General features: G+C 39.0%; 1 long non-coding RNA gene across 2 annotated transcripts in view; it reads right to left on the bottom strand.

Moving 5' to 3' along the window:
* Positions 1-26,805, bottom strand: part of LOC122909289 — a 311,611-nt gene that overhangs the window by 11,731 nt on the left and 273,075 nt on the right. Inside the window, exons 5-6 of one of the 2 annotated variants that reach the window (XR_006385116.1) lie at positions 10,973-11,134; positions 1,881-2,011 (exon numbers count right to left, since the gene is read on the bottom strand). This is a non-coding gene — a long non-coding RNA (uncharacterized LOC122909289). Of the gene's footprint in view, positions 1-1,830; positions 2,012-10,972; positions 11,135-26,805 lie in introns of those variants that run through there. The other variant, XR_006385115.1, reaches the window with a different exon arrangement.

The following is a 26,805-nucleotide window of genomic DNA, read 5'->3' on the forward strand; positions in this document are numbered from 1 at the left end:
TCAGTATCAAAAGCTCTAAAGCTTTGTCTAGGCCACCGGTCTCTGTCACCACTCCTTCGTTATTAACTAGTTGCCGTTGGGTAATGCCAGGACTGGGAGAAAACCGCGGCCTGCAACTTCAAGTGAGGTTGGAGCACCCACCTTCCCTGAATGTGCTCTGAACCCCCTTCATGGCAGCACCTCCTGTCCATCCTGGAGACGCTGCCTGTTGCCAGTCCCCCTTGTTGTTTTTATCTGAACTCTGCGTCTGATTCCATATCATCACTCCCCAGGATATTTCTACCCGGGCTGAAAACACACATCCCACTTCCAGGCATCTGCTTCACGTTTCCTGGATGGCCCAGTAATGTGTTTGTTTAGCTCACTTCACATTTGACTATAGATTTTGCCAGTGGCCTTTTGAACACCAGCCTCAGGATGTTTGTTTTTGTAAGTTTTTGTCTTATCTCACTTCCTCTGAAACAGCCTCGCTTTTCACAGCTTGGCTGAAGCCGTTCTCTGGTTCTCTGCATCGCTGAGACATCTTGCCAGTGCATGAGGCGAAAGATTTGCAGTTTGAAAATCCTAACTGTTCTGCATTGCAGCATTTCACGGAAGAGGCAGAAGAGCACTCGAGGAACATGGGCAAGAGTAACGAGAGTAACGTGTGTCCACAGTGGTCTCTCTGCCTCTTTTCTCTCCCTCCCCCCACCCTCTTCTCTCTCACTCCTGCCTGGAACTGGGATGAAGTTCAGCAGTTCTCAAAAAAAAAAAAAAAAAAAAAAGGGCGGGGGGGGGGGGGAAGCACCTGGGGAACTTGTTAAAATGCAAATGCGCCAACCATGTCCTCAGAGATTCAGACTCCAAACAGCTGAATGAGCCCTGGGAATTTTTTTTAACACATCCCCCAACACCACCCCTATCATTTTGATGAAGTAGTTCATGGATCTGAACATGAAGAAACGCCAGTAAACTGGTGAAAATCTTAACCTTGAACATCACCATCTTAGATGTGGCTTTGAATTCTAGCTCAGGAATTGCTTGGATGGGTAACCTTCTGAACTCCAGTTTTCCTCAAATGTGGATAAAGAGCACACTGGGGGAATTCAGTGGGCTAGGTGCAAAGTGAATGTTCAGCAAATACTAGTTCTCATTTTTTTTTTGTTTTTAAATTTATTTATTTGACAGACAGAGATCACAAGTAGGCAGAGAGGCAGGCAGAGAAAGAGGAGGAAGCAGGCCCCCTTCTGAGCAGAGAGCAGGATATGGGGCTTGATCCCTCGGATCCTGGGATCATGACCAGAGCTGAAGGCAGAGGCTTTAACCCACTGAGCCAACCAGGTCCCTACTTCTTATTTTTAAATCATTATATTATAAAGAAACATACAATGAATGAAAATAGTAGAAAATAAATCTTAGTGGTCTTCTAGGGGAGCAAGTAGTCTTACTCTATGTGAAACTAAAGGCAAAACTTGGACCAATATATGAAAGACAGAAGGCAAGTGCCTAGCTCTTCTATTTTCAATGATCTATAGCCCATATCTCTCCCTTAACTCGGTCTGTTCCTCAGCCCCATCTCCCCTCATCATCCTTTGGGAGGTTTCTTAAATTCACTTCCTCAGGGAGGGTGACTTTCCTGACCTGCAGGTTAAATCCACATTACCAGTTACTTCCTCTTGATGTGTTCCTCACGTGTTATTGTTAACTAGTAGTGTCATGTCTGTCTTCCTTCTGGACTGGGAGCTCCCCTAAGGGATGGGAGCTTGTAAGCAATCGTTGCCTTATTTCTAACTGGAGAGTCATGGTATGAGCCTGATACATATCTTTTGAGGGAGTAAATAAATGTAAGGATGTAAGAAAGATTTTTAAAAAAATTTTTGGGATGTCTCAGGGATACTAACTTGCCTGTCATGAAAAGTCCATTCAAGTGAACCACTTGGATACATTGTGAAGGAGATCTCTGCAGGGACCTTCAAGTTCTCTTTCAGTTGGCCAGCTTTCCAGAGCACACTGAGAAGATCTTGGGCAGTTTCTTGAAGAAAGACAAAGTCATAACGAAGAGTTTTGTTTTGCCATTTGCAAGGAGTTAGACAAATTGCACAAGGAAATGCCAGATGACATCAATTTTAATTATGTCTCCGTGAAACACCTGAAGGTACCATTTAAATGATGCACTGCTACAGTTTGCAGGACTTCCAAAGGATGAAGGGAGAATTAATGAGGTAGAGACAGAATGGTTTTATTTACCAATCTACTCCTAGCTTTGCTGCATTTAATTTTTTTTTCTTTCCTCATATGGAGAAATTTTAGCTTGGCATTAATATTCCCACAAAGGAAAGGTGATTCACGAGCTGAATGAATTAAGCATTCTACCAGACTTGTTCTTAAAAGTTGGAAAAACAGCAAAAATCACACATTATTTCAAGCCTGGAAAAGCTGAGCTAATATTTTTTCTCCATTGTCTTTTGCTTTCTGCTTCTAGCCAAAAATAGAAAGCCACTTTTATAACCTTTTAAACGTGTTCTTAGGGGAAAAGGCATCTTCCAAGTGGAAGCAGGAGCAGAGAATAAATGCTCAGTTCTATTTCTTTTGGCAGATAGACTTCATTTGAATTTTGCTCGTATGGCTCTAGTTTTCATTACTGCAAAATAAAAGGCTACCTGGTAGCTTAGAAAAGGTGAAGAAGACCACATAACTCCTACCCATGTTCTTACTCAATATAGACCTCCTTGTAGCTTAACTCAACTCTCTCTGTAGGCCAATTTCTCTGAGTATTTCTAGTCCATTATTTTCGAAGAAAATCAGAAGTGCCATATGGAATGACAGTTAACTGTAACAAGTATGTAAGCATACATAGATAAATTATGCATTCATTCTTCATTTATTTGCAAAATTATGGAGATGCAATTTTTAAGGTATTTCTATACATTTCTCTATTCATTTCTTTGAGCCCACTTGTTTCCTTTTGGGAAAGAAAATACACTGAAAACAAAGACAAAATGTACTCTCAACAGCACAATATCAACAGCTCCAGTGACAGACTACTTGTGGGTTCTGGGAGGTCATTTTGCAAAAGCTCTGGACTTAGTCTGGTTGATGAAAGTCCCTGATACTTGTTAGGGGTTTGAGCTTTATCAAGTTTATCACTCCCCATAAATACAAGGAAAAGTCGGGGACAATCATATCATCAGATAGGATAGGACTGAAACCTTGTATGGAGATAAACTCCTTCCATATCACACATCCAGTGAAGTCGGTGAGAAAGAAGAGCATACTCTCTCCCTCTGCGTGGAAAAACCAACAAGAAGATTCCTTTACTGAAACAATTTCCAACGTGAATTCCTTAGATGATATTTCATGGTCAAAAAGATTTTGCACAATAACTCCATACGATTTCTATTTTTGGAAGGTCATATGCATTTTAATCAACTAAAGACCTTAGGGATTCCTGAAACCATATGTACTTTTATTTAACTTGACTTTTCCCAAATTCATTTTACCCCTATTTTATAGCACGCCTATTAATGATAAGTAGACTTTAATTAAAAAATAGTACCTTAACCCATAAGCCCCTCTGTATCCCCCGCCCTTAGCCCTTCTCTTCTTTCAGACTCTGTGTAATGTGAGGGTAACCTATAGTAGTTCCAGTACTTTCCAATTTCTTATATGTCATAACCTGTCATGTTATAGGCAAGTATAATGCAAAGCATAGTAGTGCATGCCACACATATACACGATGAATTATTATTATTTTTCTACTTAATGGTTTCTGACTGTCTTTACCTGCCATAAATTATTCTGTGAATTCTCCTGTTCTATAAATTGATGAAATACTGTCCCAGTAGGGGATCACTATCATGGGGAAAAACATTCAACTGCAGCTCAGCAGTTGGGAAGTCCATTCTGATGAGCTAACAGGTATCCACAGGGTGACCCCACCTGGCTGTGAGGCATATTTGTGGACTGACTGTGGAGTCCTCTCTACTTACCCATTGTTTGGGTATGAAGTCAGATACAAGCACTGTGACTGGCGCCTTCTGTTTCACTGCCCACCTCCCTCCAAGCGTTTAATGGGGAGCTGGTGCTCTGTCATCCAAATGACTACCCTCATTTCCTGTGTCAGGTACACTTCATTTTTCTTGTCTTGGTTTCTGTAAGAGGCCGCAGACCAGATGGAGGAAAACGGAGGGATGATCCATCAACTGTGCCTGCGATGTTTGGAGGATTTTCACTTCCTTTCAATTAGGAGCAGGCTGTTCTCAGAGGATCCCCCTACCTCCACTGCCCTATTTTCTTTCAGAGCAGACAGCCAGAATTTCATTTTACTGTCAGAGCTAGTACTCGGGGGGAAAACCAACCAGGTAGGAAAGAGATAACTGACAGGGGAAGTTATATTCAAATAGACTGATGGGGGCTGGTAGAATTCCAGGTGTTTTCCGGATGTACCTATAAGCTAATACTAGGTTTTATATTCCCATTCAGAGATGTCTTTTTTTGCTTATTGTTTCCCGGTAGAATATATTGTCTCCTTTTTATTCCCTTAACAATGAATCTGTATTCATTGCTCAAAATTGAAACTATTCAAATGAGCGAAACAAAGAAAACAAAAGTCACTCATAAAACCACTACTCAAATAGAGTCGTAGTTAATATTATAATGTATTTCTCCTAGCCTTCTTCCTTACATAAATATTTGTAGTTTATTTTAAAACACAGGAATATCTGTGCATGATGTATTAGAAACACCTTTTTCCACTTCACTGTATGCCTCAGTCATTTTTCGTGCCATGGCGTATTCTTCTGTGCTACCATTTCTAAAGGCTGCAGGAAAATCCCTTCCTTAGGTCTGTGTGTGTTGACGTTTGATCCATCCCTTCATGCAGTTCAAAGTAGTGATTTGATGTTTCAGGTTGTTTTTTTATTATAAACAGTGCTATGGTTAATATCTCTGTGACTGAGTCTTTGCACACAGCCTTGGCTTTGTACTGGTTTTGTTTCTTTTCTTGTGAGATAAAATAAACACAGAAACGTGTATAAACCATTTTTACAGTTATTGAATAACTAAAAATGGACATCCATGACTGCTTGACAGTATGAATATACTTTTTGCTGTAGAACTGTATACATGCAAGTGATTAAAATGGTAAATTTGATGTTTTATATATATGGACCACAATAAGAAAAGAGAGAAAAAAAAGAACACTGATAAAATTACTATCCTGGGCCAAATAAAGATCATTGCTGCAGCTCATGAGCTTCTTTCTCCCTATCACAACTCCCATGGACTCTCCTGGAGGTACACATTATGATATCCTTCTCTTAATTTTGCCTAATATGGATGAATACCCCAAAGTATCTGTTTTTGAACTTATATAGACACAGAATCATGGTTTTGTTTCTGACTTCGTTGGCTCAATATGTATTTACAAGATTTATCCATGTAGTGTGTTCATTTATACTGTCGCATGGCATATCATCATGTATATACAGTATAAATTTATCCATTGTACTCAGGAGGATAGCCCGGTTTTGATCTGTTGCAGTGTGCAGTCAACCTGGGGTACACATGCACCCATCTCTCTATGGTGCACACCCAAGGTTGAAATCATTGAGTCATGGGATAAGTATATCTTTAACTTGATAGATAATAGCCGAATAGGTGATTATATTGTTTATAACAGCTATGTATGAGAATTCCCAGTATTCTATGTTCTCTTGGCATTTGGTACTTCCAGACTTTAAAATCTTTCTCTCAATCTAGTAGATACACACAATAACATTTCATTTTGCTTTTCATTTGCATATGTTGTATTATTAATGAAGTAGGGTTCCTTTTCATATATTTATTTATTGATCATTTGTAAAACAAAAGACTTGAGTCTTTTGCAGACTTATTTTCTGTTGTCTTGTCTATTTTTTTTTTTTCTTATTGTTCTGGGAGAGTTCTTTTTGTCTTCTGAGGATAAGGCCTTCATTGGTAATGTGTTTCCCCAATCCATAGATTTTCACTTTGTTGATGGTGTATATTTTTTACTTTAGTCAAATATATAACACTTCCTTATTTGTTCTTTGTATTTTAAGATATTAACTATACTGCATTCATGAAAACATTCTTCTGTATTATTTTAGAAATTTCATGGTTTATTCCCTATTTAAATCAGAAACTAATTGGAATTATTATGTAAAAGATGTTATGTGGAGATATATATTTATGTGTGTATATATATTTATATATGTATTTTTTCTTCTTCTTTTTAAAAAATATGGATACCCATTGTCTTAGCAACATTATTAAAGTCCGTCCTTTCCCTTCCAGACTGCATGCTACCTCTGTCATAGAGCATATGCCCATATTACATGCATGGGTCTGTTTCTGAGTTTGCAGCTCTTTTCCACTGGTCTGTTTACCTGTCCCGATCCACAGTTAATTCTGACATAGTAATTCTTCTTTTTTTTTTTTTAAAGATTTTATTTATTTATTTGACAGACAGAGATCACAAGTAGGCAGAGAAGCAGGCAGAGAGAGAGGAGGAAGCAGGCTCCCTGCTGAGCAGAGAACCCGATGCGGGGCTTGATCTCAGGACCCTGGGATCATGACCTGAGCTGAAGGCAGAGGTCTTAACCCACTGAACCACCCAGGCGCCCCCTGACATAGTAATTCTTGATCTCTGGCAGGACACATGCTTCCATATCGTTCTTGACTGCTTGACTGTTATTTACCCTTTGTAGTTCCGTATATATTTTAGGTTCAGCTTATTTCATTGTTGAAAAATTTGGAAATTTGATTGGGATTATATTGGAGGAAAATTAATATCTTGGAGATATTGAAGTTCTCAATCTATGACCATTTATTTAAGTCTTCTTTATTGTCCATGAATATTTTATAATTTGTTTAGTAGAAGTCTTAAGTCTTTTTGTTAGATTTGTTCTTATGCATGCTCGGTATTATTATGAGTGTTATTTTTAAATTTTTCTATTAACATATAGTGTATTATTTGTGGTACAATTGATTTTTTATATTGTGATCTAGAAAACATGTTTAATTATTTTATTAATATAAGTAACATACCTGCAATTTTTTAGAGGTTTTATACATATAAAATCATATCATTTTGAAGTGACAGTTTTTTCCTTTATTTTCAATCTTTTTGCTTCTTCCTTCCTTTCTTTCTTCCTTTCCTCACTGCACTGGCTGGAACCTTCTGTGTAATTCTGATTCTGATTAGAAGGAATAGTGTGGTATTTTATCTTTTTCTTGATCTCAGAGTGGGAGTACGCCTTCAAGTATGAGGACTGCTGGGGTTCTTCTTTATCAGATTAAGGAAGCTAGGTCCCTTCTATTCCTAGTTTGCTTCAGGGTTTTCTTTTTTATCATGAATGAATGGAGAATTTTTTTCAAATGCTTTTTCTGTACCTTTGAGATCATTTTATGAGTATTTTCTTTTCATGTTTCAGTTATCTATTATTTTATAAGAAGCCATGCCAGTATTTGGTGGATTGGAAGAACGACCATTTTATCAGACTTTACCTAATCTGTGGGTTGCCAGGGCTCATCAAGGTGATTTTCTGCCATTTTTGTTTGGGTGCTTTTATGTAGTCATAGTGAGAAGATATCTGGGGTTGCAGTCATGTGGTAGCTCAGTTTGGACATTGGAATGTTCTAGATGACTTATTACATGTCTGGCACCTCAGCAGAGATGGCTAAAAGTCCCAGTGTGGCTGAAATATTGGGATGGCTGGGCCAATCTTTCTCCACATAGTCTCAAGCCCTCTTTCTCTCTCTCTGGCCTCTGGAAGCTCTCTCCCTCTGGTTGGAGGATTTTTTACATGGTGTCCCAAAGTGCACAGCAGGAGCTGCCAGGCCTTCCTAAGGCATGTTTCGGAAATTGGCACAGTATCACTTCTGCTACATTCAGTTGGATAAAGGAAGTCACAGGCCAGCCCAGATTCACTGCCAGCAGGACTATACAAGGTTATGATGCCAAGAGGCCATACCACTATATATTAATGTGGTGAATTACATCAATTAGATTTTCTAATGTCTACTAGCCTTACATACCTGGGATAAGCCCAGGTCTTAATGAACTTTTTTCAAATCTAATATATTACTTGTTTAGGTTGGCCCATTTTACTGTTCTTCATGATATATTTTAAGAAAAATTGTAGGTCATCCTTGCTCTTAAAAAGAATCCGGTAGTACTTTTTTATGAAAGTAGTTGAATGGTTGAATCTAGAGGGTGTAATACTCTGCAAAATAAGTCAGAGAAAGACAAATATCACACGATCTCACTCATAAGTGGAATTAAGAAACAAAAGAAGTGAGCAAAGGAAAAAAAGAGAGGGAAAGAGAGAGAGAGGGACAATCTAGAAACAGACTCTTAAATATAGAGAACAGACTGATGGTATGGTGAGGTGAGGGGTGGGGGGAATGGGTAAAATAGGCAATGGGAATTAAGGAGTGAATTTGTGGTGAGTACTATATGAAGTATGGAAGAGTTGAATCAATATATTATACACCTGAAACTAGAATAACACTGTATCTTAACTGTTCTGGAATTTAAAATAGAATAAAAAATAGTTGAGGCCCCAAGTTCTCTTCTCTCCTCTCCTCATATATATGCCCTAAGATGAAACTTCTTTGATCTTTCCATGGAGGGGGTGGGACACTGGAACAATTCGATCTGCTGCCAGCAAGGCAGGCATCAGAACCTAAGCAGCGGTGATTTCACCTGGTGAGTCACTGTCACATTGACATATCCTGTTCCCCACTGATGGTGCCACCTTTTACACAAAAGCATTCAGAACACCCTGCATTGACAATGCGCTGAGTCTTTCTCACTGCCTCCTCTCCCGTGCAACCTCACGGTGGTTGCATTGGAAGAATCTTGATAGCCACTTCCTTAAGTCCAATGGTGCCCAACTAATGGAGGGTGACTCATGACTCTGACAGGGAAGTTAATGTTTCTTCTCAGTGCTTATGTTGGTTAGTCTTCCCATTTCCTCCTCATATTTGTTTATCCTATCTTCCATGAAGTTTACGAAAAGATTGTAGGAGATCACTATAAGGTAATTGGGATAGCATTTAGTTACTACTATAGTAGATTTTACTTAGAAGATTATAGTTTGGGCGCCTGGGTGGCTCAGTGGGTTAAGCCGCTGCCTTTGGCTCAGGTCATGATCTCAGGGTCCTGGGATCGAGTCCCGCATCAGGCTCTCTGCTCAGCAGGGAGCCTGCTTCCTCCTCTCTCTCTGCCTGCCTCTCTGCCTACTTGTGATCTATCTCTGTCAAATAAATAAATAAAATCTTTAAAAAAAAAAAAGAAGATTATAGTTTACTATGTACCATGCACTCTATGTATTTAAATAGGTTGTGTATACAATTATATCTAATACATAATGTATGCATAAAATACATGCTGTATGTATGGATATGTTTCCAGTGATCCATGTTTTTACCACATGCTGTGTGTATGTGTATCTGTACACACACACACATACACACACACACATGTTGTATGTGGATGCTTTATATATTGTGGTAGACAAAACATAGCCACAAATTTATCAACTTTTATCCCACAGAGAGGTGAGTCTTTGACTCCTACCTTTGAACCTGGGTGAGCTCAGAAACTGCTTTGAGCAGGGGGCTATTGAAAAGGTGATGCTATGACTATTTTCAGGCTCAGGCCTCAATAGCCTGGCAGCTTCCACACCCTGTCTCTTGAAATACTCATTCAGGGAGAAGCCAGCTGCCATATAGGTAGTCCAACAAACCTGAAACCACCATGCTGTGAGGAAGGCCAGGTTAGCCACAGGGGAGTAGAGGGACCTGATGAGCTCCCACTGAGGTATTCTGGTCACCCCAGACCAGGCAGCAGACTTGGGAGTGAAGGTTCATCAGATGACCCATCCTCAACTCCAATCTCTTGATACCAACTCATATGCAGATTATAGGAGAGGTACAGTCTGTTTATGAATTAAGAGGAGTTCCCTTTTGGTCGTGTTGTGATTGAGGTGTCCTGGGACATCCTGACAGAGATACTTAGAGAATACAGAAATGTAGGGTCAATGAGCTGGACTGAAGGTATTATCTAAAAATCCTGAATGTGCCTGCGATTGTTATTTGACATCACTGTGTATGGCCCACTGCTGTGAGTAGTTGCTCATTGTGGGTAACGGCCACACCTCTAGGGGAGGGTAAAGGAATCATACGTATGGCAAAGGACAGTGTATGTCATACAGCTTGAATGAATGCCTCTCCTAGGCAATTCTACTATGTGCCCCCAAGTAACAGTTCCAACCCTGTTTCATCCCTTTCCAAAATCAAAAGTAAAATAAAATTCAAAAGCATTATGTTAGATGTAAGCCATTGTTCATGGTATGAGATTTTATGTAGATATTTTACATTATGATATTATAGATATTTTATATAGCTGATATATTTGATATATTTGATATATCTGATATATTTGATATATTTTATATTATAGATATTTTATATAGATATTTTATATTATTTTATATATATTATATATAGATATAGATTATAGATATTTTATATTATACTACATATATTATGTAGATTGGTACTATTAAAGTTATTTATCAAATTATCTCTTCAACTTTTTTTTTTTTTAAGATTTTATTTATTTGACAGAGATCACAAGTAGGCAGAGAGGCAGGCAGAGAGTGGGGGCGGGGGGTGGAAGCAGGCTCCCTGCTGATCAGAGAGCCCAACATGAGGCTCCAGCCCAGGACCCTGAGATCAGGACCTGAGCCAAAGGCAGAGGCTTAATCCACTGAGCCACCCAGGCACTCCTTCAACTTTCTTTTTTATGGCCTGTAAAGACCTATACCTCCTGGTTCTCGGCTACCATTGTGAATCCATTTCCTTTAACTTTACGTTTCATTGACTGCGCTCCAGCCACTCTGACTTTTTATCTCTCCTTTCAATCTACCAAGCTCCTTCCCATTTGGGAGCCCCTTGTACTTACTGTTCCTTCTGTGTAAGAGCTTCATCCATAAATCCTCCTTTAGCTCTGCCCTTTCCAAAATTCAGGTGTCAGCCTAGAACCCAGTTGTACCTTCTCACAGAGGCTAGGTTTACATAGTACACCAGTACCCTAGTTAATCTTCTTTATATCACCTCTTTATGTCTAAAATTAAAAAGAAAAGAAAAATTTGTCAATAGTACTATTAGCTCCACAAGAACAGGATTTTTGAATTTTTAATGTCTAGTTCCAATTTTATACATAGTAGATTCTCAATAAATAACTGCTGTCTGAATAAATGAATGGTCATGTGCATGTGAACGAGAAAGACCAAGAGAGGGAAGAGGAGGGCCAGTGAGCATGTATCTTACAGGACTCCATCTCCAGTGCTCCCAAATCTGGTGCACTGTTTAGTGGTTCTCCATCTCACATGCACACTGAAATCATTTAGGGACCCACTGAAACTGGAGACTTACTCTCAGAAATTTGGATGTAAATTTTGGGGGTGTAGCCTAGGCATCAAGATTTTCCAAAACTCCCCAGGTGTGTCCCAGCTGAGAATCAGTCATAGGTATTAATAAAACTGAAGTTATCTTTTCCTGTGCCTCTTCTGACGTCTTTATTAAGTAAATTCTGAGACGCTCTAACTCCAGAGCCACCAGGCAATGCTGATCACTACAGATGTCTCCAACATACTTGCTCTAAAGAAAGATCTGGACTGCTCGTGTTTACCTTAAGGATCAAATTCCCATTGACTGGTGGGAACATTTTGGTTTATAAGAAAAGATATACAGAGCTTTTGTTAGAAGATAAACTAGCAATGGCATATGAGCTGCATTCAGAATTTTCCACATTAGCGTCTTTCTTGGTCGTTGCATATTAAAGTAGGGTAGGAAAGTAACTTAATGGTCCTCCTGGGAACAGGAGCAGGTTTGGACATTTTGAAGGTCATGTTTCTACCCTCTAGGGAAGCATATGAGAAAACAGAGCCAGGTTCATTCCCTAAGCCCATCTCTTGGGTATCATGGGGAAGGTACTAATGGCATTGATGGGCACTATGGAACATGAAGTTGGTTGAGAAAAAATTTAAAGCAACAAAACCCTCTTTTCAAAGAAAATCAAACCATAATTCGAAAATTGATCAAAATGGAGTGTTCTATTTGGAGGAGAGTTTGTAGCCTGGAGGCTAGCTCAGTCTAGGTTGCCTCATGCAGTGCCTATCCCCAAATGGCCCTGGAGGACTGATGACTAGGGCTCTGCCAAAGGTGACTTGAAAAACACCCTTCCAGATGATGCTTTTTGGGGTAGCAATTATAGAGAAAATAAACTAATAACAATTAGGTAAGGGTATGCTGTGGGTCTTCGGTATTGAGATTGAACATGGCATTAGGATTAACCAGGTTGGCCCCTTTCTAGAATCATTTCAGTCCACATGAGCATGACCTGGGGACCTTGGTGAAATGCAGGTTCTGATTCAGTGGTCTTGGGTGGGACCCAAGATTTGCATTTCTGATAAGCTCCTCAGAGCTGCCAATGCTTTGAATACCAGCTTCAAATCACAGTTCATGATAAACATTCCCAGGAAACTTATTAAAAATGCAGATCTTGGGACCACATCCTGGAGCTTCTCGATGCAGCCCTCTACCTGAAAGTCTGGAAGTCCTTGCTTTTTATAATTTCTCTAGTCTTTTCTGATGTTCGCTAAGTTTGAGTACTTGTGCTTTAGCACGTGTCTGCCTACATATCTTACCTTTTGGGAACCCAGGAGGAGAGCCTGTAACTCATCAAATGTCAGGGCTGGAGGAGGGTCTAGAGATCATGTAGCACAACCTTACTCTTTTATTGATTAGAAAATTGAACACCCAAAGGGCAAACAGTTCTGTCAAGTGTCCATCACCAGTGGGGAGCAGGGCAGATGCTAGCATCTCTCTTGCCTTCTGCTGTAGTCCCAAAGCCTAGTACAGTGCCTGGCACAAGGAAGGTGAGAGCAACAATCATTCTTACTGGTGTGTATTTGTGCTATGCTTGTGCCTGATTGATTATTTTCAAGTTCTCTTGTTAAATATTTTCAAGCTATAAAAATGAAAATTGCTGTTCCCAGATAAAATATCAAAGTTCTCACAAGAATCTGAACAGAGTAGGCATTCAGAACATGGACTATGGGGTGTCAAAGAAATGGACCTAGAATTTAGCCCTGGCTTCAACATTTACTAAGTGTGTGATCTTGGCGATTTGGCTCAACTGTTCTGAGCCTGTTTCCTCATTTGTAAATTGGATATTTCAATAGATTCTAGGTCGGAGTTTTGTGAATATTTCATTGGTCAGTGCTTGTAAACTGTTTAACATGGTTCTTGGTACATAGTAAGTGCTAAATGCAGTGATAACCCCTCTGGATTACAAAAATGCGATGATGATTGCAAAAGTCATACCAGAAGACACAGCATTAGGAATCCCCTGCCAACTCATAAGATTTTGAAATGGATCATGTCTGAAATGATTGTGTGTAATACATAGATCATAGATCTGGAGTGAATAAACCTGGGATTGCACACTACTCAGGAGAACTTTCCTATAGCATAAGGTGTGTCACCCTTGTATCATAAAGTGGTTATTGAGATATTGAGAAACTGAGTTACTGGGGTGAGTCGCTCTCAACAGACCAAACGGCAGGATGGGTTATGGGGGCTGAATTCTCCCCTGGGATTCTCTCCATGGGGTCCAAATATTGACTGACTAGCTTAGAATTTGCTGAAGATATGTGGTGTAACAGCTTTGAGCAATGTGTCTCAATCTCTACACAGAGAGCATAGGAAAGATATTTTTAGCCTGATTACTAAAGAGAGGAATGTCAGTTCAAAATACATGCCTCAAGAGTTCAGTAGGGGAATGGGACTGGGCTATCAGGAAGTATGTTTTCTGCACGTGTCCCAGATTTTTAGAATAGCTCCGATTTTCTGACATTCTGCAGTTCTGTGAGTAAAATTCTACTTGTCTGAGCAGATATGCTCATTTTGTAGGGGAAGTGGTTGGGAAAATATGGCCACCACAGAACAATATAGAGATCACATCAATGATACTTGGTGTTTGAGGAAAAAGTACTACATATTATAAGTAGGCATGACTTCCCCTCAGCAGTGAGTCAGGCTTTTTTCAGTTGCAAGTGACAGAAACTAACTCAAGTTGGCTGAGGCAAAAAGGGGACTCCCTGACTCTTAAAACTGAAAAGTCCAGGGTTGGACCTTTCCAAAACTGACAAGTCCAGGGAGAATCTGGATGGTTGCAGATTCTCAAACAATGACCCAGCAAAGCCACCTCTCTTTATTTCTTTTTTTTCTTTTTCTTTTTTTTTTTAAGATTTTATTTATTTATTTGACAGAGAGAGAGACAAGCAGGCAGAGAGAGAGGAGGAAGCAGGCTCCCCACTGAGCAGAGAGCCCGATGCGGGGCTCAATCCCAGGACCCTGAGATCATGACCTGAGCTGAAGGCAGCGGCTTAACCCACTGAGCCACCCAGGTGCCCCCTCTCTTTATTTCTTTATTCTTCTTTCTTTATGTTGTCTTATTTTCTCAGGCAGTCTCCTTTGGGTGATGCCAGCAGCCCTGGGCTTATCTTCATCAGCTTGGCATCCATGTAGAAAGAAAGGAGCTTTTCAGTGAAAGCTTGAAAATTCACTCTGGCTGCACCTGAGTCATTTGTCCCTCCACCCCCACCAGTGAAAGGACTGGTATCAGCAGCACCTGAACCACGTAGAGTAGAAGATCTCTCAAAGGAAACTGAGACATTAATATAAAAAAAGGAAGGCATGAATGCTGGGCAGGGAAACACACAAAATGTCTTTATATCCTTTTTCCTTGAGTCAGGATTCTGTTTCTCATCACTTCTTTACGCCCAGCTTCCTGAGAACTAAATTCTTCCATATACCATGTCCACAAGACATACCTTCCCCTCCACAAGAGATCTGCCTCTTGCCCACAAGTGAGGTTCATTTGTCCATCCTTTATTTTTCGCCTGTACTGCGTGAACTTCACTGATGTCTTGGTTCTGACTTGGCTGTCTCTCCACATGTGATTGAATGTCACTTGGAGATTTAATTTCTCCCACCTCAGCTTCCTTTTGCCTCTTTAGTCTTCGTAAAAATTTTGTCACTACACTACAATCCTTTTCAGACTGTGGGAAGAAGGACGATGTCTATACCTGTGGGCAACCAGAAAGAATTTCTTCTGGGAAACATGGAGACACAATTTTGTTGCCATATGCAGCATCTCTGGCGAACTGCAGAATGGACCCACTATTCATTTAGTTCACCAGAGCAAGTACTCCGGGAATGATTTGCTTGGATCCAATTTGCAATTTGCTTTTAGAGAGCTAATTAGATAGAAATTTGCAAATGAGAATAACTACCCTTGCATGCAGCAATTTGCTTTATTAAATGAGAAGTGACATGGTGTTTGTTACGCTCTTAGCATGATAAGGTTCACAGTTATGCAGATAGTGGAAGCGTTCCAAGAGTGACTGGTGTTCAATGTATAGCTGATTGTCATAAGATTTAGAAAGGGCCTCATGGCAAAAAAGGGACATTTTAATAAAATGTCATTTTCATTCAGCACAATATATCAGAACCTCCTATAGGATTTGTTAAAAATAATTAACATTTATTGACAACTAGTGTCAGATGCTGGGCAGAACCCATTCACTCCTCCAAACATCCTAGAAGGAAAGTACTATTGCACCCATTTTATACTTAAAGGTTAACTGACTTGCTCTTGGTGACATAACTGGATTGTGAGTGAACTTCCAGCCCCTGGACCCAAGACCCCAAGCTCTGACATAATGTGTAGGTCTAGTAATGATGATCACTTTGGCTATTTAGAAATTACCCATGGCTAACTCTTGGATTTAAATATATATATATACATATATGTATGTATATATATACATATATATATTTAGAATATATATATATTTAGAATAGTTTAAATTATAACAAAATTGAGAGGAAAGTATAAAAATTTCCTATATACTCCTCACCCCCCCACACACATAACCTCTTCCATTATCAACATCTTCCACCAGAGTGATTCATTTGTTGTAACTGATGAGCCTACACTGACACGTCATTATCACCCAGAGTCCATAGTTTACCTAAGAGTTCATTCTTTGTGTTCTACATTCCATGGGTTTAGACAAATATATTATGACAGGTATCCATCATTATACAGAATATGGTCATTTTCCTGAAAATTCTTTGTGTTTCCCTATTCATTCCATTCCTGTTCCCCCTTTACCCTACCAACAATTAAAATTATATAGTTTCCTTTACCTTTTCCAGAATGTCGAAGAGTAGAAACCTTTCACTATAGGTCCTCCTTAGATTGTTTTCTTTCACTTAGTAATACGCATTTAAGGTTCTTCCATGTCTTTGTCTGGTTTAATAGCTTTTCTTTTGAGCACAAATTATGTTCTATTGTCTGGTTGTAGCACTGTTTATCCATTCACCTTCCCCATGTTGGTTGCTTCCAAGTTTAGGGAATTATTAATAAATCTGCTATAAATATCCACATGCATGTTTTTAAGCAGCCATATGTTTTCAGCTCCTTTGGGTAAATACCAAGGAGCACAGTTTTTGGGTTGTTTGGTAAGATTATGTTCGGTTTTGTAAGTAACCACCAAACTCTCTTCCCAAGTGGCTGTGCCATTTTCCCTTCCCATCAGCAATGAATGCAAGTTCCTGTTGCTCTACATCCTCACCAGGATTTGGTGTTGTCAGTGTTCTGGACTTTAGTCATTCTAATATTTGTGCTACCGGCTGTTTTTTACTTTTTCATTAAAAATGTATCGTATGCCTTTTAAGTGGTAGATAATAGATGTCTCTGATATTCTGTGTATTTTTAAGAAGTAACTCCCCAATAGTACTTGAGACGAAAAACAACAGCTAAAACCTATTGAGTTTTGACTAAGTGTCATGTCTTGTGGAAGCACTTTAAAAAATTTTTGATTGAGTTGATAGAGAGAGAGAGAGCACAAGCAGGGAGAGAGGGCAAAGGGAAAAACAGACTCCCTGCTGAGCAGAGAGCCCAGTGTGGGGCTTGATTCCGGGACCCTGGGATCATGACCTGAGCCAAAGCTAGACACTTAACCAACTGAGCCACCCAGGTGCTCTTGTGTTAAGCGCTTTATATGTTTCCTTTCTTTCTTTCTTTCTTTCTTTCTTTTTTAAGATTGTATTTATTTGACCTACAGAGATCACAAGCAGGCAGAGAGACAGGCAGAGAGAGAGGAGGAAGCAGCCTCCCCACTGAGCAGAGAGCCCAATGTGGGGCTTGATCCCAGGAGCCTGGGATCATGACCTGAGCCAAAGGCAGAGGCTTTAACCCACTGAGCCACCCAGGTACCCCATATGTTTTCATTTTTTAATTTATTTAATCCTCTTACAAACTTCCTGACTTAGATACCATGCCATTTTAGACTAAGGAAACCAAGTGTTAGAGACAAGACACTGGCTCAGGGCATCCAGTAAGTGAGTGACAGAGCTGAGAGAAGGGTCTAGATAGTTTGGCTCCATAGCTTTTGCCTTTGGCTTCTCTGCTACACCATACCATAGCACGCCATGCCACACCAGATCCTTTCAGCCACTGTCAGGGGCAATGACGTCCTATTAGAACCTAATCATTTTTATACTTAGTGTTGTTCCTCAGGTATCATTCAGTAGTATCCCCCCCACCCATAAACATCGCTTCTCAAAGTCATCACTACCAAAATATTAGGTGACATATTTAATTTTTAAATTCACCTTTAAAAGGACAAAATTTTTGGAGAGTGAGATATTGTCATCAAGGAACGTGACAGAATACTAACATTATCAATTTATTCAACAAATTTCTCAAGAGAGACTGCCAGCCTGATTCTGTGATAGGCTTTGGGAAGACACATAAGGCACAGTACCACAAGAATGCACATGGTTTAGTGATAGGTATGCAAATAGGTGCTATAGGGCAATGTGTTGAGTTTTGAAGTAGAAGGGAAGCTAAGTGCTTTGGGAGCTTGATCTGAGCTACCCTTGACTGCCAGTGAATTGGGTCTTCCCCAGGAGGTAATAGAAGGCTGTTCTTAAATGAAAGGGATTAGGTTCTGTAATAGTGTGTATTTAATTAAGAATATATTTAGTTGTCAAAAAAAAAAAAAGATAATAGAAATTTAAGCAATAAGTGACTTAATCAGAGGTCATCAGCCGTAGTTGGTTTAGTTGTTACATGTTATCTCTGGTCTCCTTCTATCTCTCTACTTTCTTAGCTGTTGGCATTTCATGGTCACATGTTTTACCTCATTGTCACAAGATGGATGCTGTCACTGCAAACAGAGCCTACGTGGGAAGTTGATAGGAGAGTGGTAGTGAAAAAGATATTTTCTGGTAGTAGAACTTTTATTAACCTTTTATTTTATTAACTTTATTAACTTTTATTAACAAGAGAGGATGTGAGACTCTATGGGGAAGATCCTGATGCATCACTCTCGTAACAGGATGATTTATAAGTAAGAATGTCCATTTCTTCGAATGTAAAGAATCGGCTGTACTTAGAATGACATCTAACATCACTTCCCATTTAGAATCCACTTTGTAAAGGCACATTTAGTAGTTTGCTTCTAAGACCAAGTACGTATTATCATCATGCGTATGTGTATCATCATAACATGTGTACAGATGTTTCTAAGGCCAAGTAAGTTAAAATCTTTGGAATTTAGTCAAAGCTTTTTTTTTTTTTTTTTTTGCAGGACTTGCCAGAATCGTTAGCATGTTTATGAGTTCTACGAATTCCTAAGCATCCATTACTAGATCAATGTGGTGGTTCACTTTAGTAAGCCTTTAACAGATAGGGTGATGTTTTGTTTGTGGGCACATGCAAGTGTGAACTACTGTTAGCCTACCCAGTAGGAAAAATTAGCATTTGAAGTAACCCTCAGAAAGAATTTTACCTCAGAGGTAGTTCCTGAGACATTTCAAATGCCACTATTGTAATCTACACCATAGGTTTTGTGAAAAGGAAATAGAAATGCTTTTTTATTGTTAAGATGAGTGGTTTTCAGCTACATTATGAGCCAGAATGACAGCATGGCCTCACCACCTTTCTTTGAACAAGGGGAACCATGGAAGTCCATCATCTAATCTCTTTGGTCTTCAAGGTCCTGTGCCCACACTTCATGGAGGGCTCTAGCATGTGACACAGTCCTAGAGTCTGCTTGTACAGCAAGTGGACTGTGGTCTCAGCCTGTCTTAGGCAGAGTGAATAAAGGGCTTATGCAAGATCCCAAAGGCAGACTGGGACTTTCCAGACCTTACAAGAGCAGTATGCATCCCCATTTTTCATGCTTATTTGCTATTAGGTATGTGTGTGTTTGGCAGAATGTGGTCTAAGCCTTGCTTGAATTAAGAGTTCTTATTTGGCAGTAGAAATGTGAGGCAGAATGGAAGGTACATCTGAAGGCTTAGGAAATACTGGTGAAAATATTCATGTCACCAACACAACCATTTTGTATGGTCAAATGAGCTTAAGGTATTCACCATGGAATGCTTTTATTGTGGTGCAACTCACGGAACTAGTGTTCTCAGAACCTCACTTTGGGAAATAAACTCACAAGCAGGGAGTTACAGTTTTAGTCTAGAGTAGACTGGGACAGTTGCTCTAGTTCTTTTCTGATGGTTATTTTTTGATTTTCTGATCTATGATATAATTTATGAGAAAAGTGTTAAAGAGGCATTACAGCAAAATCTCATTTGGTTTTGCTTTTAATGAACTGTCTTTATTGAAAAGAGTAAAATTGAGGAAGTTTGAGGGAAAAATGAAATACATGGTCATTCCACCTACGCACTAATAGCAGATGTGTAGATGAAAAATGAAGCACGTAAGGCATTATCTGGATATTTCTATGTTTATGTGTTTCCTATTTATAGAGTGACATTTAGATGACTGACTGAAAATTTCGCTTTCAGAAGCATGATGCTGTAAGACCCACCCTAAGAAAGAAAGTCCTTTGTGGCGAGAACATTCACTGCTTTTCTGTGGCTTCTACAACCAGCATACATCTAGTAATCAAAGAGAGCTGCATGGGATAAATACAGTAGTTGACTTCTGCCCAAATCTTTTGAAGAGAGGAAGTGGAGCTTTTCTGCTCTTCGACACACAAAAGAACATTGCTTTATAATGGATTCCACAGAAAAAGCAAAATCCAAACAAAGCAGCATCTTTTTGCTGTAACCTACATACAATGTAAGTGAGATGCCAAGTATGCAAATGGTGGGAGGGAAGAAATGCACTTTCATTACCCCAGTTATTGGATTTTGTTTAGAAATATGAGTAGTAATTGCCCATGAGTTTGATGATTAATGCGTATCGCTCTTTTCTCCTTCTTCTTGTTCTTTACTATTTGATTCTCAGTTTAATTTTTATATAATATTTCTTTGATTATTTCTTTCTTCATAAAAGATGGGGTAGTGGTCTAAGAACTAGACCCACCTTATATCAGCCCAAGTCATCAGGGTGAAATATAATAGCAGTTCCCTCCTTCTAGGTCAGTTGTCTTTCTAGATAAACATAAGTAAGACTGTCTCATGTCTGTTATGAACTCATTTCTGAAAGCAAAACTGGGCCCATCTATTTGTTCTTGTGGTCCAGGTGCAAGTGGAATCAGTGCCATTTTGTAGCAGCTTCTGCTAAGTAGACAAAGCACAGTCCCAATTTGGAACCTGCAGCTGCAAAACTAGACACTCAGCCTGCCACTCACTGCCCCCACCCCATACATTCCAGCCCCTTGACTGAGACCTTACTATGTGTGAGTTTACCAGTCTAATGAACCCCTCTTCACTATTAGATAGGGACTCTGTTTAGTTGTCATTGTGGCTCTGTCTACAGGACCTCCCCAGGACCTGGGCCAGTGCTCCATCCAAGTAGGCTCTAGATGTTTGTTGACTAGTTAAATATTTTTGAAAGACTCTCCACGCCACCATTGAGGGGGTGGGGAAATGGCTTTGCTGGAGCTGCACATGAAGGAGGAGGCTTGATTCTACAGACTGGAATGAAGTAAAGTGGGAGGATAAAGGATGTTTGAAAAACTGGGGATGGAAGTCAGTAGGGAAAAAAGAAATGCAAAAGGGAATTCTGTGTTTTGTTTTGGAGTTAAATTCATCAAGGCTATATAAACCTCAGTGCATTAAAAGTGATACCACCTCATAAAGTCTTGGACTATATTGTCTCATGTGCTAGAGTAGTCACATGTGGTTATCTAAATTTAGATAAATTAGAATTAAAGAAAAATAAAAATTTCATTCCTGAGTAATACTAATAACATTGTAAGGGTCAGCTGCCACATATAACTAGTGACTGCTGTATAAAACAGCACAGATGTGGAACATTTCCATTATCTCCAAAAAGCTGTGTCAGACAGCACTCCTCTAGGGGTGATAACATCATTTTGCTGTCCTCTTGTTCATTCATTCTACAAATATTAACAGAGCACCTACTTTGTTCCCGGCACTGCACTAAGAAAGAGCTAAAATGTTTCAGGGTATAGACTCTGGAATAGCTGGAATAGACTTTGGTTAGGCTGCTCACTCACTGCGTGACCTTGGGCAAGTCACTTACCTAACCTGTGCTTTTGTTTAATCACTTGTAAAATGAAAATAATAAAATGATCTCATAGCATTGTTATGAGGATTAAATGAGTTTGTATATGTGTGTGCACATGTGTATGAATATACATATGTGTGTATGTATATATGTGTATGCATGTTTGTGTAGGTGTGTGTATACATATATGTGTCTTAAAACCAGTTTTGGGCACATATGCCATTCTTGGTCAGTAGGAGCTCTTATCATTAGTAGTAGGTATTTATTACAGAGCAAATGAACAAAACAACTATGGTTCATGCAGTCCTGGAATTTACCATCTAGTGGGAGCAGCAGACAATAAATCATTAAAGAAATTAATAATTACCAACTATGTCAAGAACTGTGAAGGAAATGAATGGGCTGAAGCAAGAGAGCATAATAGGGATCAAACTACCTAGAAAGCTTCTCAGAGGAGGTAACATTTAAGAAAAAAAAAAAAAAAAGAGGAGCAATGCCATTCTTGCAAAGGGAGGAAGAAGAGAGAACTGAAACAGAGGAAAGCACACCATGAAGGAAGACAGTGTGACTAAAACAGAGCAAAAAAGGGTGGAGCTCTAGATAGGTTGGAAGAAGAGGAAAAGAAGGTTGATGCCAGTGGTGCAGAGTGTGCACTAGGGGACATATGTTTATAGTATATGTAAAATTATCATTCTGGGGACTGTTCAGGGCACAGATTGGAGGGGACACAGGAATAGAATCAGGGTTCATTTGAAGTCTATTTTAATAGACCATGAGAAGGGGTAGGATTTAGACTCAGACAGTAGGCATGAAAGTGGAAAAAAAATGAGCTGTTTTTAGATATATTTGACAGAATTGATGGGACTTGCCAATGGATTATATGCAGTTGGTAAGGGGGGGCCTCCACACCAATGCTCAGATTTTTTACTTGATTAACCACATCAGTGGTAGTTTGATTTATTGAAATAACAAAAACCTATAGAGAACATTTTTGAGGTAGAAAAACCAAAGCTATTTGGGTGCCTGGGTGGCTCAGTTGGTTAAGTGACTGACTTTGGGGCAGGTCATGATCCCAGAGTCCTGCTTCTCTCTCTGACCCTCCCCACGCTCCTCCTTTCTCTCTCTCTATCTCAAATAAATTTTAAAAAATATTTAAAAAGAAATAGAAAGTAAAACCAAAACTACTTGACAATAAATAATCTGTTAGATATGGAAGTCTGGAGTCTATATGAAAGACTGAGATAGGCACATGGACATCATTAGCTTATAGATGATTAAGAGGTAGACTAGGAGACTAGTTTCTTGAATGATGGAGTAAAGATACAGTAAACTTATCCCCCAACAAAACAACTATTTGGGTGAAGAAAGTTTATTTAGATATCTCTGTCTAAATATATTTATCTATATCTCTCTATATAGTGTGTGTGTGTGTGTGTGTATACACACAAATATTATATACACAGACACATACACACAATTGTAAATATATAAAATTATATTTAAAAAGTATAAATATGTAAAGCTTACTAAGGTCCTTAAAGTCTCTGGAAATTGTTCTAATGGCACATAGTAAATGAAGAAATATTAATTCAAGAACATTTACTAAATCTCAGTAAGAACAATGAAAGTCTGTGATATCTGAACCATGATAACCACTTCCCATGATACCCACTTCCCACAACACCACCTGTACTTATGGAATCACCATTGAAAGAGCAGGCTTCCAGCATTTTTTCATCCTCTCCCAAAGCCCATGTTTCAGAAACTCTATTCACAATGACTGGAATCTCCACCTACCCCCATCTTTGGGACAGAAGCTACATGCCAAATATCAGGTCAATAGTATTAGATTCTAGTCATCCTTGAGCAGGTTTCAGGTAGAGGAGTCCCATGCTAGGAGGGTCAAGCCAAGAAGAATAGGGACCACCAACCCTCCCTAGTTTCTAATATAGACATAGAGCAGAAGTGTCACTCCAGGAAAAGTGAGCCTCTCTCCCCATTCTGAACTCTTGTTTAGTGGCACAGAGCTTCAGTCCAGGGTGGAGAGGCAGGCCACTACTGACTAAAGGGAGTGTCCTTATTTGGAATAAAACATGGTGAATTCTGTGTTTAGGGTGTTGTTGAAAACTATGGTGATCTTGGTAGAGAGCAATTAAGAAGATGCTAATAGCTCCATGATACTGGTAGCAATGAGTAAAACAGTAGAGCAATCAAAAGTTTAACAGAAAGAACCATAGGAAGAGACACACAGGAAAAGCCCTCCTGGCAACATAGGTAACCTTAGGAGTTGGAAATGTAGTACACAAGTATGGACTGTACCTACTCAGGAGTAATCAGAACAGGACATGGGACAGACTTGAAAACACTTCCAAGTTCCACACAGAAAAATAAAATAAATACAAAGGGTATAAGCTGGCACTGGCATGAGGAGGTTAAAGAAAACCTCTAGCCAAACACTGGTTCAGCAATAAGCTAGTTGAAAGCAGGAGCAACTTCTAAGAAGGTAAGCTTAAAAATAAAATCCCATATATCCCCAGTAGTCTAGAAGACCATATGTATGTATAAATCTGCATTCTCACAGGAGTGAATGGAGAAGGATAATCAAACCTACCAGTCCTTGGATAAACAGGATTTTAAAAATGTAAACTTCATCTGTGAAAGTAGCTATAGTGCTACTTGCATATCCAGTGGTAAAGGCAAAAATCTAATTGCCAACAGAGATTAAGCATGACCTTTGACCAACAAGTGGCTTATGCCATTTAGTTGTTGACCCCAAAATAGCCAAGCTAAAAGGGAAAATAAAAAAACAGGGGGGATACCAGAGATTGCACATTGGATCGAAACAGAGTTCACAGAGTTAGTTTAGCCAAGTAACTAAACAAATAAATCAATGACTTGGAAAACAGGAATAATATCAATCCCTGCAGACAAAGACAGATGTGGAATCAGCATCCAGATTTGCTATAATATATTATCTAAAATGTTCACTTTTCAACAGAAATTTTATAAGATACTCAAAGAAACAGAAAAATGTGACCTGTACAACAGGAATGATAGAAAGCATTGTAACTGTTTTGAAGGAATTCAGATGTTGAACTTGACAGAAATTTTTAAACAGCCATTATAAATGTGCTAAAGGGGATGCCTGGATGGTTCAGTGGGTTAAGCTGCTGCCTTCGGCTCAGGTCATGATCCAGGGTCCTGGGATCGAGTCCCACATCGGCCTCCTTGCTCTGCAGGGAGCCTGCCTCTCTCTCCGCCTCTGCCTGCCTTTCTGCCTGCTTGTGTGCTTTCTCTCTCTCTCTTTCTGACAAATAAATAAAAATAAAATATTAAAAAAATAAATGTGCTAAGGGACTAAAGAAGAACATGTCTAAAGAAGGCAGGTGTGAGAACAATGTCTCTCCCAATTAAAAAAAAATTAGTAAAAAGATAGGAATTATAAAGTATGAACCACATACAAATGATGTAGTTGAAAAGTGTAATAAAAGAAATTTCTAGAGGATTTCAAAAATAGATTTTCTCTAGCAGAAAAAAAAATGATCAGGAAATTTGAATATAGATCAATAGGGACTATGCAATGTGAAAAACAGAAAAAAAAAGAGAGAAAGGGACAAAGTATAAGAAAAATGTAGGCCATAATTAAATCAATATATGTACAATGAAAGTACTAGAGGGAAAGAAGAAGGAGAAGAGGGAGAAAAAATATTCAGGGAACTAATAGCTGGAAACTTCCCAAATTTAATGAAAAAAAAATTATGTATCTAAGATGCTCCATAAGAAGGATAAACACAAGTAGACTACATTCAGAAACATAGTAGTAAAATATATGAAAGTCAAATATAAAGAGAACATCATGGAAACAGTGACAAGTGACTCATCACATACAAGGAAACTCTAATATATACAGCTAACTTTTGACTACAAACAGTAGCTGTCAGAAGATAATGGGATGGCATATTTAAAGTAATGAAAGAAAAAAAAGTTGTCAACTAAGAATCAGCAAAAACCCTTTTAAAGATGAAAGCAAAGCAAATATATTCCAAGATAAATGGAGGCTGAGAGATTTTGTTGATAGCAGACCTGCCATATGAGAAATGTTAAAGGAAGTTGTTTAGGCTGAAAATGAATAGCATCAGACAATAATTTGAACCATACCCCCCCCGCCCCCGCCCCAGACATGGAGGGGCAATAAAGTTTATTATAAAAGACAGTGTAGAGTGATGTCATGGAAGATAATGGAGTAAGTAACTTCAGGAACCAGTCCTGCCACTGAAAAAAAAAAAACCAAAACCAAAACCAAAACCAAAACCAAAAAACCCAAAATTTTGAGAAGGCATTTACAGTCAGAATCAACTACACGGAAATCTGGAATCTGTTCAAACTCTGACAGTATCTAGGGGAGTGCTTAATGTAAAAGGCTGGTAAATTTTGGTGAGTTTTGCATTTCACAGGGAAGCTACCACCTTCCATTTCCTGGCACTGCATCAGGTAGCTGTGGGGATGGCAGCCCTTGGTTCTGGTGTGACTTGAAGCAGCCAGGTTGTACAATAAGCACCTTATTTTTCAGGGATCAGAGTTATATGTGTTGCTCTGCCTTATAGATTACTGTGGGAGCAGTACAGGAGTTGGCCACTGTTGCAGCCCTGAGATTGAATCAGCTTCAGGGCAGTATTTGTCAGGGAATTAAAACAGGATGCCTTTTATTTCTCTTTCTTAATTGGACCTCTGCATTCAAGGAATTCTCTATCAGGCCACTAGCCAACTGTTGAGATAACAGAGACTTCAGTGAGCGATCACACATGACAGGAAAAATGGTCCTGGCAAAAAGAGTTTAGAGAAATCACTAAACAAACAGATAACTATATCCTTCTATGAGCAGCATCAGCAATCTCTGGGGAACAAGGAGACTCTGATTCCTAGAAGTACCACAATGTGACATTAAAAAAATATTTAGTTCTGGACAAAAATTTACAAAGCCTGCAAAGAATCAGAAATATGTGTCCTGTTCATGGGGGGAAAAAATCAACATAAAATACCTCTAAGAAATCCTAAACTATGGATATACCAGACAAGACTTTAAATTAGCTGTATTAATATATGTGAAGAGCTGAAGGAATCAATAGACAAAGACCTAAAGGAAATCAAGAGAGCAATGTGTGAATAGGTAGGGATCTATCAATGAAGATACAAATTTTTAAAAGGAATTAAATAGA

The sequence above is a fragment of the Neovison vison genome, chromosome 6 (assembly GCF_020171115.1).
Source record: "Neovison vison isolate M4711 chromosome 6, ASM_NN_V1, whole genome shotgun sequence".
NCBI classification, from domain to species: domain Eukaryota; kingdom Metazoa; phylum Chordata; class Mammalia; order Carnivora; family Mustelidae; genus Neogale; species Neogale vison.